Raw genomic sequence first — 12,615 nt, 5'->3', positions numbered from 1 at the left:
ATCGATCAAAAATATTTTTATGAGAATTAAAATATCAAAAGTTGTACAGTTTAGGTTATTAAAGATCAAATGGGAATAATCCTGCATGCAGTTGTAGTTCTGTGACTGCTATTAAAGTATTCTCATATTTGGCGATATTTTCTAGACCATATCAGTAGTCAAACGTAAATGGTGATCGTTCCATGTCTTGATTTGGACAATGGTTGTTTTATTTCGTTGGACACTTAAATTCGTGGATAACGACATCCACGAAAACCACGTTTATGGCTAAACATCAAGATGTTAATCTTTTTCAGCAAACTCGTACACACTCCGCACGACTCACAGCTGCGTTTATCATTACATTACCATGGCCAGCATTTTCGCTGGATTTGAGTCCAATTAAACACTTATGGGACCAAATTTGACAAGCCGTAAGACGACGACAGCCGCCACCAGTTACGCTTCGCCAACTCGAAATTGCATTGCGAGAAGAATGAACAAACATTCCACAACACCATTTCTGACGTCTGGTCAGGTCACTGCAACGTCGTTGTAGAGCTTGCGTTGTAGTACGTGGTTGACACATTCGTTATTGAGACTTTGATTTGGTGAATTGTAGCGTGGTGTTGCATTAACGTATTGCATTCGAATCGTGGTATTTGAACATTTTTGTTTGACTTTTATCTTTATATAGACCCTTTAAATGTCTTTAACAATTACTGTACACAAAATATTATTTTTTATAAAAATTTTATTTCTAAAAAAAATTGGTGTTGCGTTTTCACTGGCACTCAGTATACTACAAGGATGTTTGTGTTGTTAAATTTGTTTTTATAGTGCAGTAAAGTTAGAGAAACCGTTCGAGCGCAAACAAATTATATAATATATCGTATTAGTTTATTAATCGTTTCCTTGAATTTAAAATGTTGAATCTTTATACATCGAATAGTTAATAACACGTGTGACATAAGTCTAACGTAATATGTTAAATTAAACTATTGATGCCTAGTTAATCTGTTATTGTGGTATATATAGCTTTACGACGGAAGAAACATAAAAAGTTCATAAAATACGTATTTTATGTATCTATGGTTGCGAAAAAGTGGAAAAATGAAATCTAGTCACATCATATTATTTGTTTGTTCTCTCGCCGTTTTGTGTGGAACATGTAAGTAAAGTCTATAACATCTGTTACTGGGAATTCATTAATATTCGTTGAATGCCTATTTTCGTGGATTTCGTGGGTACAGGTGAACCACAAGATTGGCCAACACGATATTAAGTATTACAAATATGCAAGTTGTAAGCAATCCACGAAAATTGATACCCACGACAATAAATAAATCCACAGTATGTAGTATGGTTTTTGTTTAAAAAAGCATACATACATCAAGCGCACTGATAATTTTTACTGTACTTTACTTTTTGATTCATCGTTGGTGAAGGGACGTTTTTATTGCCAAGACCCTTATCAAGATTATGAACTCAACAATTATAATTATGGGACAAATCTTTCATCTCTTATACCGCAGTCCCACTAGGGCATGATCACACTACGATCTGTGAAATAAATGCAAATTTTGATGATCGTAGTACGATCGTGTAGATCGCAGTAAGGTCATATCACGATCGTAATGAGGACTTCAAGATCGTGATGAGCGTGGCCAACTTTGAACATGTTTAAATCAAGTGTGGTGCAGTCGTTGCGAGATCAGGTCGTAGAAGAAGCGTAATGAGAGCGCACTAAGGTCGTAGTAAGATCGCAAAGGTCGCTGTATCATCGTAGCGAGAGCGCAGTGAAAGCGTGATTCTATTCGGAGAGACTGCAATACGATATCACAGCGACGTTCATACCACCTCACTACGACCATTACGTTCTCACTGCGACACAACTACGCTTCCACTCCGACTATATCACGTTAACACTATACTGTTAAAGACCATTGTACGATTCTAGCACGCCCTTGCCGTCCTCATCACGTTCTTCTTACCACCTGACTTCGTTCATACAACGACCATCTTTTACGTTGTCATTTTCACATAAAATATATAAGTATCTTCAGGTTTTATTTGTCTGTATGTTGTTCTTGTCTATTTTCTCTAACGGCCCAACCATGCTTCTCGTTTATATAAATGAGATCGTTGGTTTACCCGTTTAGTAAATTTTTCATAGCTTGCTGTTCGGTGTGAGCCAAGGCTTCAGTTGCATTGAAGTCCGTAACTTGGCCTATAATGGTGTACTTTTATAAAATTGTTACTTGGATGGAGAGTTGTCTCATTGGCACTTATACCACATTTCTCTATATGTATTGACACACCTGTTTCATCTATGCTATCGTTCACTAAAATATCTTCATTGGCTTTATGGCCCAGCAAAAGGTTGTTATTTAGGTTGGATTGGTCAATCCGAAATATCTGCTTGATCAGGATTCGCTACTACCAGTACTCCCTCTGCCTCTACTTCAACCCCTACCACCACGCCCAACGTGTTCTAGAAGATTTTGGTGGCATGACTGTATTGTTTCCGATAAATTTATATATAAATGAGAAATAGAAGGAATTGAATTATATTGATATAAAACATGATTTTGGCGTTATTACTGGTTACGTAGTAAGGTCGCAGCATGAACTTAGTATAATCGTGGTAAGAAAGTACTATAATCGCAGTAAACGTGTGGTAAGATCGTGTTGCAATCTGGATAACTCGTGATATGATCTTAGTGAGAACGTTATGAGCGTAGAAAGATTTTGATAATCGTAGTGAGGTCACAAAATAAGCGCGACGAGAACGTGGTATAATCGTAGCGGGATCGTTGTAGAAGCGTTATAAGGGCAGGGTAGCAATGTGAAAGCAACGAAAATTTACATTTTCATTTCGCTCATACCGCGACCTTACCACGATCTTAATTTATTTTAGATCGATGTGAGCGTAGTGCGATCGTGGTCTAGTGGGACTGGTGCTTTATCAATGGTTCAAATTTGAGTTAAATATGCAAAGCATTCATTACGATATATCGAGGGTAGTTTTTTTCTAATCACCATCGTATTTTACCGGATCACCGAAGTGCAACATTACATATATATTGTAGGGTTGTCACTGACTCAGACGTACTTATTTATTTATTATTTATTATACAGTATTTATAATAGCGCATTATATAATATCAAAAATTACCCTAAGCGCTTTACAACATATTCATACAGATATACAAGTATTAACAATAAAATATGAAAGCCCATGTTATGAGATCCTAAAAACAAACATATCTAAAATAAATGGCATATAAAAGTATACTATTACATTTACTGATCAACAATCAAATTTAAAATAAAAGAGACATTGAACCCGTATAAATAAAAATAAGTTAAAAATATTTGCTTAAAAAATTCAAAAAAAAATAAATAATATATTTGCTTAAAAAAAAAATTCAGAAAAGATTTGCTTAAAAAAAATCAAAAAAGTATTTGCTTAAAACTTCAAAAATTACAGTGATATAAAATATTTTAAGAACTATGAAAAAGCATGTCTGAATAAATGAGTTTTCAGGTGTTTCTTAAAAGCGTTCACAGAATGGATGTTCCGGATATCACGTGGTACATCGTTCCATAAAACGGATGCTGCTTTGTCGAATCTTCTCTCTCCATATGTTTTTGTTCTCACACGTGGTGTTGTTAATATTCTGATCTGAGTGTTCGTATTGGTTTATATATATTAACGAGTTCTTGTAGGTAGACCGGTGCCTCCTCGTGCAAAGCCTTGAACACATAGACAAGGAGTTTATATTGGCATCTGTATGTTACGGGGAGCCAATGTAGACACTTTAGGATTGGCGTTATGTGGTCGTATTTCCTCCTCCTTGTAATGACCCTGGCTGCAGTGTTTTGTACTCGCTGTAATCTTTGAATAGTAGTTGATGGAAGTCCATACAGCAATGCGTTCCCATAATCCAAACGAGAGGTTACAAGGGAGCATACTAATGTTTTGCATGCTTCTTCGGTAATAAAAGGACGAATTCGTCCAATGTTTCTTATCTGATGAAAACATGATTTTGAAACAGCGCTAATTTGTTTGTCCATTGCCAAAGATTTCTCGAAATAAATGCCTAGGTTTTTTACGCACTCGGTATCACTGACAACGTTTCCACCAAAATTAAGATGCAAGTCTGAGAGGTTCTTCACTCGGTTTTTTGGAGCAAACACTATCAGCTCCGTTTTGTCCTCGTTCAATTTTAACAGATTCGAGCACATCCACTTGCTGATGTCAGCAACGCAAGCCTCGAGTCGCTTAGATATATTTGTCCAATTATCAAGTGGTTTAAACACGAGATAAACTTGTGTGTCGTCTGCATAACAGTGATAGCACATATTATGTTGTTTACATATTTCGCCAATTGGTCTCGCAAAAATACAATAAAGTTTTGGTCCCAAGACCTTGAGGAACGCCAAATAGGAGACGAATCTCATCAGAAAGAACAGAACCAATGGCGATTCGCTGAGTCCTCATCTCGAGATATGACTTCAACCAACTGAGTGCTGTACCGGTTATCCCACAAGAGTATTCCATCCGCTTTATGAGAATAGGATGATCGATAACATCGAAAGCAGCCGATAGGTCTAGCATGAGTAAAACGGCACAGCAGTCGTTATCAAGTGCGACAGTGATGTCATGATGCACACGAAGCAATGCTGTCTCGGTCGAATGACACGCACGGTAGGCTGATTGTACATTGTCGTGAAGAGAGTTTGACGTATGATGGTTTTCAAGGCGAGTTTCGACGACTTTTTCGACCACTTTAGATACAAACGGAAGATTAGAGACTGGTCTATAATTTTTCAATATCTCTTTGTCTAGACCAACCTTTTTCAAGAGTGGTTGGACAACTGCCTCCTTCAAAGATGATGGTACACAACACTGTTCCAGTGACAAGTTCACTATCTTGGTGATGACGGAAGCTAAACTATTTAGACACGGTTTTAGTATATTTGTCGGAAGAGGATCTAACTCGCATGATTTGGTTGGAGCTTTCAAAATAATTTTACGTATTTCCTCTACAGATGCAGGTGTAAAGAAGGTGAGTGGTTGGCCTTTGAATTTTAAATCGTATTTAAATTTCTCATTATCATAGGCAGACGATTCATTCACTAAACATAGATTGGTCCTTATTGTTTTGATTTTTCCAAGGAAAAAAGTTCCGAATCTGTTTGATAGTTCAATTTCACTGTGGTGCGATGGCAAAATCACCTGGTTTGTGTTTCCCATTAGGCCGTTTGTGAGCTTTAGCAGTTTCTTTTGATCGTGTCCAACTTCAGAAATTTTATTGGAATAATAATCCGTCTTGCATTTGAAGAGCAGTTTACTTGTCATGGAACAATGTTCTTTATAAATCTGTTTATGAACTTCGAGCTTTGTTTTTCGCATTTGTCGCTGAGCTTTGCGGCGTTCTCGTTTTGCAACACGCAACTCATCAGTGTACCACTCTGTGTTTGGTCGCTGAGTGATCACTTTTGATTGTTCTGGAGCATGCTTGTCGAGGAGAGTTCGCAGCACCGAGTCGTACGAAGCAACACAATGTTCAACCGAAGTATTTTGGTCATTTAGGATAATTGAATTGTTTATATCCTTCTCGAAATTTTCCATGTTTATTTCTTTGAACTTCCGAAAACTCACGGACTTTCTTTGTTTTGGTGGTTTCGTGATATTAAGTTCACAAAGCACTGCGAAATGATCTAGCGAGGAAATGCCTTTGTCGTCACAGATTTGCAAATCCTCAATTGACGGTACTCTAGCAAGAATGGAACTATTCTCCCTACATATAATAACGTCGAGTGTGTGTCCACGGATATGCGTAGCGCCAACAACGTGTTGTATGAGACCATGGTCGCTAATTGTTTCTTCAAATTTACGGGTGTCACAATTATTCTCATCATCAAGATGGAAATTTAAGTCTTAAAATTTTGACAGTGTAGTCAAGGAAATCTGACCACTCCTCAAAAAATGACGAATTCTTAAGTTGATTTTTCCGAGATGGAGGAGGACGATAGATCACGTATAGGCGAAATTGATGATTTTGTGCATTAACGCTGCATTCAAGAAGTTCAAAGTGTGTGAATTTCTTCTTTGTTTGCGGAATACGTTTGACAATTAAGTTTGATTTATGTACGATGGCAACACCTCCGCCTTTCCGGTCCGATCTTGCAACATGCTGTATATCGTATCCGTTTGGTATAAGCTCAGACAGAACACATTTATCAACGGCAGAACCAAGCCATTTTTCAGTGAGCGCAAGCATGTCAGTATTACTCGAAATCAGATAATCATTGATAGAAAGCGATTTGTTCTTTATCGATCTGACATTTAAAGTTGTTAGCGACAATTGTTTGCACATGGTGGATTCAGATGATTTCTGAATTTGTGACAGATTGCATTGGTTTTGAACATTAACCGTCTTCGATAACGGTCGTGGACGTATTGAACAGTTGGAATAGTGTTCACTCGATTGTCATTTATTGCTGATATGTTACAGTCAGCCGCTATATCGATCAAATTACCTCTGTTTATGCCTCGATTTTTACCATGTATGATGTCTCTATTTGGGGTTAAGATTGTGTTTATTAATCGAAACACATTTTTGCCAGCTTTAGTTCCGCGTCTCGTTCGTTTGGAAGGATTCACGGCGAACGTACTGTACTGTAAACTACCTGTATGAGGTTTAATTTTAGTCTTATGAATATAATTATTTTCTGTGACTGTATCTTACATTAATTTGTAGGTTCCTTTACTATAGATAATTTAGCTGATCTGTAACAATAACATCTTCATGCCTTATATATCATGTACTGTAGTACGCCGCTAGATTGAAACTGACGTGGAAAGGTAACATATGGCCACCGCAAGCTTTAATGAGAGCCCAGGTGGTCGTGTGGTCTAGCGGGACGGCTGCAGTGCAGGCGATTTGGTGTCACGATATCACAGAAGCATGGGTTCGAATCCCGGCGAGGGAAGAACCAAAAATTTGCGAAAGCAAATTTACAGATCTAACATTGTTGGGTTGATGTTTAGACGAGTTGTATTATATATATATATTTGGGACAGTACATAATTGAAAATAAGAATTACATGAACTTACTAATCAATTAAGTGATCACCTGTAATTACTAAACAATTAAGTAATTGCCTGTAATTACTAATCGATTTTATATTTACATATATTTACTAATAGTCTTTTTAATAATGATTTGAAGAAGAAAATGAAAGAATTACGTATGAAAAAGCCACGTGATTTCTGGAAAATTTTTAACAAGTTTAAACGTCCAGTGAATAATGACATCGATATCAAACAGGTTTTTTTTAGTTTTTTTAAAGAAATGAATAAAGATACTACTAATAAGGCAAATATTGAACTAGATAACCATTTTGATACTGATAGATCAAATTATTTTTTGAACAATACAATAACAAGAGACGAGGTTATCAAAGGTATACAAAGTGTTAAAAATAATAAGTCACCTGGTGACGACTTGATAATTAATGAGTATATTTCATTATCTTCTGAATTGATGTTAGATATATATGTATATATGTTCAATTTAATCTTTGATACAGGTTTTTTACCTGAAATATGGCTCTTAGGAAATGTTATTCCTGTGTTTAAAAACAAAGGTAGTAAAAGTGAACCGAAAAACTATCGGCCAATAACATTACTATCAAGTTTAGGTAAAATATTTACTTCCATTTAGCAGTAGACTTTGTAATTATTTAGATGAGTTTTTAATTTTAGAAGAAAACCAAGCAGGGTTTAGACCAGGATACAACACAAACGATCATATTTTTGCTATTTATGCCTTTTTCGAACTATTGAAATTAAAGAAGAGAAAGTTATTTTGTGCATTCATTGATTTTCAGAGAGCTTTTGATTCTATTCAAAGAAATCTCCTTTTATTTAAACTGTTGAATAATAATATTAACTGAAAATTTTTCAGAGTTATACAAAATATGTATAATGATATAAAATCCCGTGTTGTTTTCAATAATGAGAAATCTGACTTCTTCCCTTGCGAAATTGAAGGTGAAAAAATTTTGGGCAGAATTATAAACGGTAAAGAGTGTAAAATTTCTCATGTTCTTTATAAATTATTACTTAAAAATTTAAATAAATATGGTTTTGAAAGTAAATGGTTGATTTATATTAAAAATATTTTTAATAATTGTGGAATGTCTAATATTTGGAATATGCATTTTGCTGACAAATGTGTATCAAAAAGTGTGGAACAAAAGCTTAAAGATCAGTTTACACAATTATGTTTGTCACAGATAGAAACCTTACCTAAATGCCTATGATACAGAATTTTTAAAAATAATTTGAAATTTGAGAATTATTTCAACAAATTGTCTAATAGTTTATTATTTGTATACTGCAAATTTAGATGTGGTAGTCATCGTTTACCAATTGAGACTGGCAGATGGCGAGGCTTGTCACGAAACGACAGAATTTGTCATCTATGCAACGCAAACGAAATTGGTGACGAATATCATTATATAATGACTTGTAAATCTTTAGATTTAGAGAGACATTTTTTTTACCTGAATATTGCTGTAAAAATCCAAGTACATACAAATTTAATAGTGTATTTAATTCAGACAATACTATTATTTTAGAAAAATTATGTAAGTTTATAAAAACAATACAGGTGAAAGTCAGTCCTCCAAGTTAAGTTACGTTATTTATTCACACATGTGCATGCTTATATATACATATATGTAATTGTAAATATATATTTTCTCTGTAACTATGACATGTAGTTTTGTGAGAATAAAGTTTATCCATTCATTCATTTACTGATTGTCTCAGTGATTGCATGTATTTACTGATTGTCTCAGTGATTACATGAATTTACTGATTGTCTCAGTGATTACATGTATCTACTGATTGTTTCGGTGATTGCATGTATTAACTGATCGTCTCAGTGATTACATGTATTTTATGATTGTCTCGGTGATTACATGTATTTACTGATTGTCTCAGTGATTACATGTATTTTATTATTGTCTCGGTGATTACATGTATTTTCTGATTGTCTCAGTGATTGCATGTATTTACTGATTGTCTCAGTGATTACATGTATTTACTGATTGTCTCAGTGATTGCATGTATTTACTGATTGTCTCGGTGATTACATGTATTTTCTGATTGTCTCAGTGATTACATGTATTTACTGATTGTCTCAGTGATTGCATGTATTAACTGATCGTCTCAGTGATTGCATGTATTTACTGATTGTCTCGGTGATTACATGTATTAACTGATCGTCTCAGTGATTGCATGTATTTTATGATTGTCTCGGTGATTACATGTATTTTCTGATTGTCTCAGTGATTACATGTATTTACTGATTGTCTCAGTGATTGCATGTATTTACTGATCGTCTCAGTGATTGCATGTATTTACTGATTGTGTAAGTGGTTACTTGAATTTACTGATTGTCTCAGTGATAACATGTATTTACTGATTGTCTCAATGATTACAGGTATTTGCTGATTGTCTCAGTGATTACAGGTATTTACTGATTGTCTCAATGATTACAGGTATTTGCTGATTGTCTCAGTGATTACAGGTATTTACTGATTGTCTCAATGATTACAGGTATTTACTGATTGTCTCAGTGATTACATGTATTCACTGATTGTGTAAGTGGTTACATGTAATTTTTTGGTAATTTTTACAGCTGTTTTCCGAACTTGATTTTTTTTGGTTCTTAAACTGTTAAAAAAATTGTTCAACAACACCAAAAAGGAAGGGATCGTAGGGCTGTTCTTAAATCAAAAGTTCATTAAAACGGCTCTTTAGTTTTGGTTGTGAATTGCAACTCGAAAATAGGTGTTTATAACCTTTGAATTAAGTAAAAAAAATGCAAAACAAAATAATGACATAAATAAAAAAAAATATGAGAAAAGCTTAAAGACAATTTTGACAGCTCTTTTTGTTGATAAGCATACGATTATAAAAAAGTTGGTTGAATAACCATGATAATTCATACAAAGTAAATTTAAAATCTCCAGTTGGCAATCTGTTTATCAGATTTATATTCGTGAAAAGGGAACGAAATTATAAGTTTATTATCAAAACCTCAAAAAATTGTGTGACCGTCCTGAAACCGAAGTATATAGGGAAATTATCTATGGTTTATTCTGACTTTGAATTATCAGTGGTTATTGCATATTTTAGAATCTTATAACATGTAATTGCATCCATTTTGAACAACTTCATACCTTCTTAATGATAAATGGATCAAACTACCTCCGACTAAGTTATTTACGCTAGCGTTGGCTCAGCTAATATGTTTAATTTAGCTCTACAAAAATGTATACATAATACACTTCTAGCTACATTGAAGACCAATTAGTGGCCTTCGGCTGTTGTTTGCTCTATGGTCGGGTTGTTGTCGCTTTGACACATTCCCCATTTCCTTTTTTTAATTTTATTTGTGATTTCATTTATGTGCGTTGAAGTTGAGATCAATAAAAAGCTTAAGATTTATTAAGTATAAGTTTCAAATTATTACACAAAAACTACACAAATTAAAGATGGTTGTGATATTTGTTAAATGATATTTGTTAAAAAACAGCTTTGGGGTGAAATACATGTAGACCAATCCTTTTCAGAGCCTACAACAATCATAATGCATAAGTGTCCTCGTTCAAAATAATCTGATACGACTTGATTCGTCAAATGTATGTTTTATAATCTGATTATAAATAAATTAAACATTGAAATTAACTCGATTATTTCTAGAAATGTATAAAAGGTAAGATAGATACATTTCTGTGTCCAATCTAGAAAAAGGAAACTTATTGCCTATACATAAGTTGGATAGCATGATGTCAATATCTACATTATGAATACAAAATTTATCATTAAAGTAGTTGTTATTTTAACAGTTTCAATAAAAAGAATTTTGAAGGATCTCAACTGAATTAGGCCACATGTTAAATGTGGTTCACAACTGTAAGGTTCAAATTGGTGCTTATATGATTATCTTCAACAGCTCGAATCATATCAATAAAGTTTTCCGAAGTATTTGTAGTTTATTTACTAGTTTCATTCCGTAAAACCTGCATATAAGACAGTTTAAAAATCTAAACAACTAGATTTGCCATTGCAAGTGAATATCACCCTTCGCCCAATTGCCACTAAGCGGTGAATTTGAAAAAAATATACATGGCCGTACATCTTTCTGTTAATGTTTTTTAATTTTTGCTGTTTCCATGGCAACATAAGCAATTTTGGAAATTTTAAAGTCAGGAATCTCACCTTTACATGCCAGTTAACATTTCTATTAAGTTTCCATGGCGACATATAATGTATCCAAAATTTAAAAGAAAGATCACATATTTGCACATGATGGGTATCATACCTTGTTAAATGAATAAATGCCTCTTAAGGATTTTTCCCATAGGGTCCGATATTAAAACGTTGTCTCTGGTTTCCATGGCAATGGTGACCATTTTGAAAATTTCAAAATAAAATGCCATTTCTACAAATGCCAATGAACATTTCTGTAACGTTTCATTAAGTTGGGAACACGTTCCTATTTTTTGAAATTGTTCTGTTTCTGTGGTAACGTTGGTCATTAAAATAATTACAAAGATATTCTGCACAACTTTAGATGGTGTCCCTCATTATGGTTACCATTCAATAGAATTTGTCCACTAAACTCATAGGAACGTTTCGGACAAAATAGGTGGGAAAAAAATAATACAAAGAAATAGAGGAAAATCATTATGTCACCCGACATTGTCGATCGGATGACATAATTCAATTTTCCAAAAAACGTTTAATCAAATATTAAAACAACTCTTTGTCAGTGGAAATAGTGTAGAATGGTGCAATATAGAGTCATGACTGAACTGAAAATTAAACATAAACAACTAAAGTATGTACACTATAAAAATCATTTTCATTTCTTTCATACGACATATTACATAAGTTATCCTAAAGCTTTTAATGGTAAAAAAAGAGAACTAGTTACAAAAACAAACAGATGTCGAGAGAAAAACATAATGAACATTCACAAAACGATATTTATTTGACTCCGTTGTATCATCCTTTCCTTTATTTATTTTTTAAACTTTTCATTTGTCATTTCTTGTACTTTTGATAAAAAATGTTCTTTATATAATTTGGATTTCCAATAAGATATACTTTCTAAACTGAATTAATTGTCTAGATCTTTTACTAAATTTGAAATCCATAATTATAACAGGTTATTCAGGATTTAGGTGTGGGAAGAGTGATGGATTTTGTACGAACAGCGTTTGTCCCAAAGGGTATTTTGAGGACCATTTGCCACACGAAGACTGTTGTTCTACTGAAAAATGTTGTCTTCCCCTGATACAGCAAATGCCTTCCAATTATCCAAGTACTTACTTTGATTTAAATTAATCGATCTCATTTATTAGATTATTACTCTCAAAATCGGATTGCAAGTAAAAGGTTGAAAAGAAAAGGATAATAATCATTCATATAAAAATAGCATTAGCAAACATAACAGCAGAGCAAACATGTACACATTGTACATGTAGCATGCATATGAGAAACGAGGATAATCAAATGTCAATACAACAGCACATTAATG

General features: G+C 33.9%; 1 long non-coding RNA gene across 1 annotated transcript in view; it reads left to right on the top strand.

The window, feature by feature from the left end:
• The first annotated feature begins 1,055 nt into the window (after nt 1–1,055).
• Nucleotides 1,056–12,615, top strand: part of LOC134719480 (uncharacterized) — a 31,065-nt gene continuing 19,505 nt past the window's right edge. Inside the window, exon 1 of the long non-coding RNA XR_010107599.1 lies at nt 1,056–1,150. This is a non-coding gene — a long non-coding RNA (uncharacterized LOC134719480). The remainder of the gene's footprint in view (nt 1,151–12,615) is intronic.

Source organism: Mytilus trossulus, chromosome 5, assembly GCF_036588685.1.
Source record: "Mytilus trossulus isolate FHL-02 chromosome 5, PNRI_Mtr1.1.1.hap1, whole genome shotgun sequence".
Classification (NCBI taxonomy): Eukaryota; Metazoa; Mollusca; class Bivalvia; order Mytilida; family Mytilidae; genus Mytilus; species Mytilus trossulus.
Note: the sequence above shows the minus strand (reverse complement) of the source record. Positions and strands in the feature narration are given on the sequence as shown.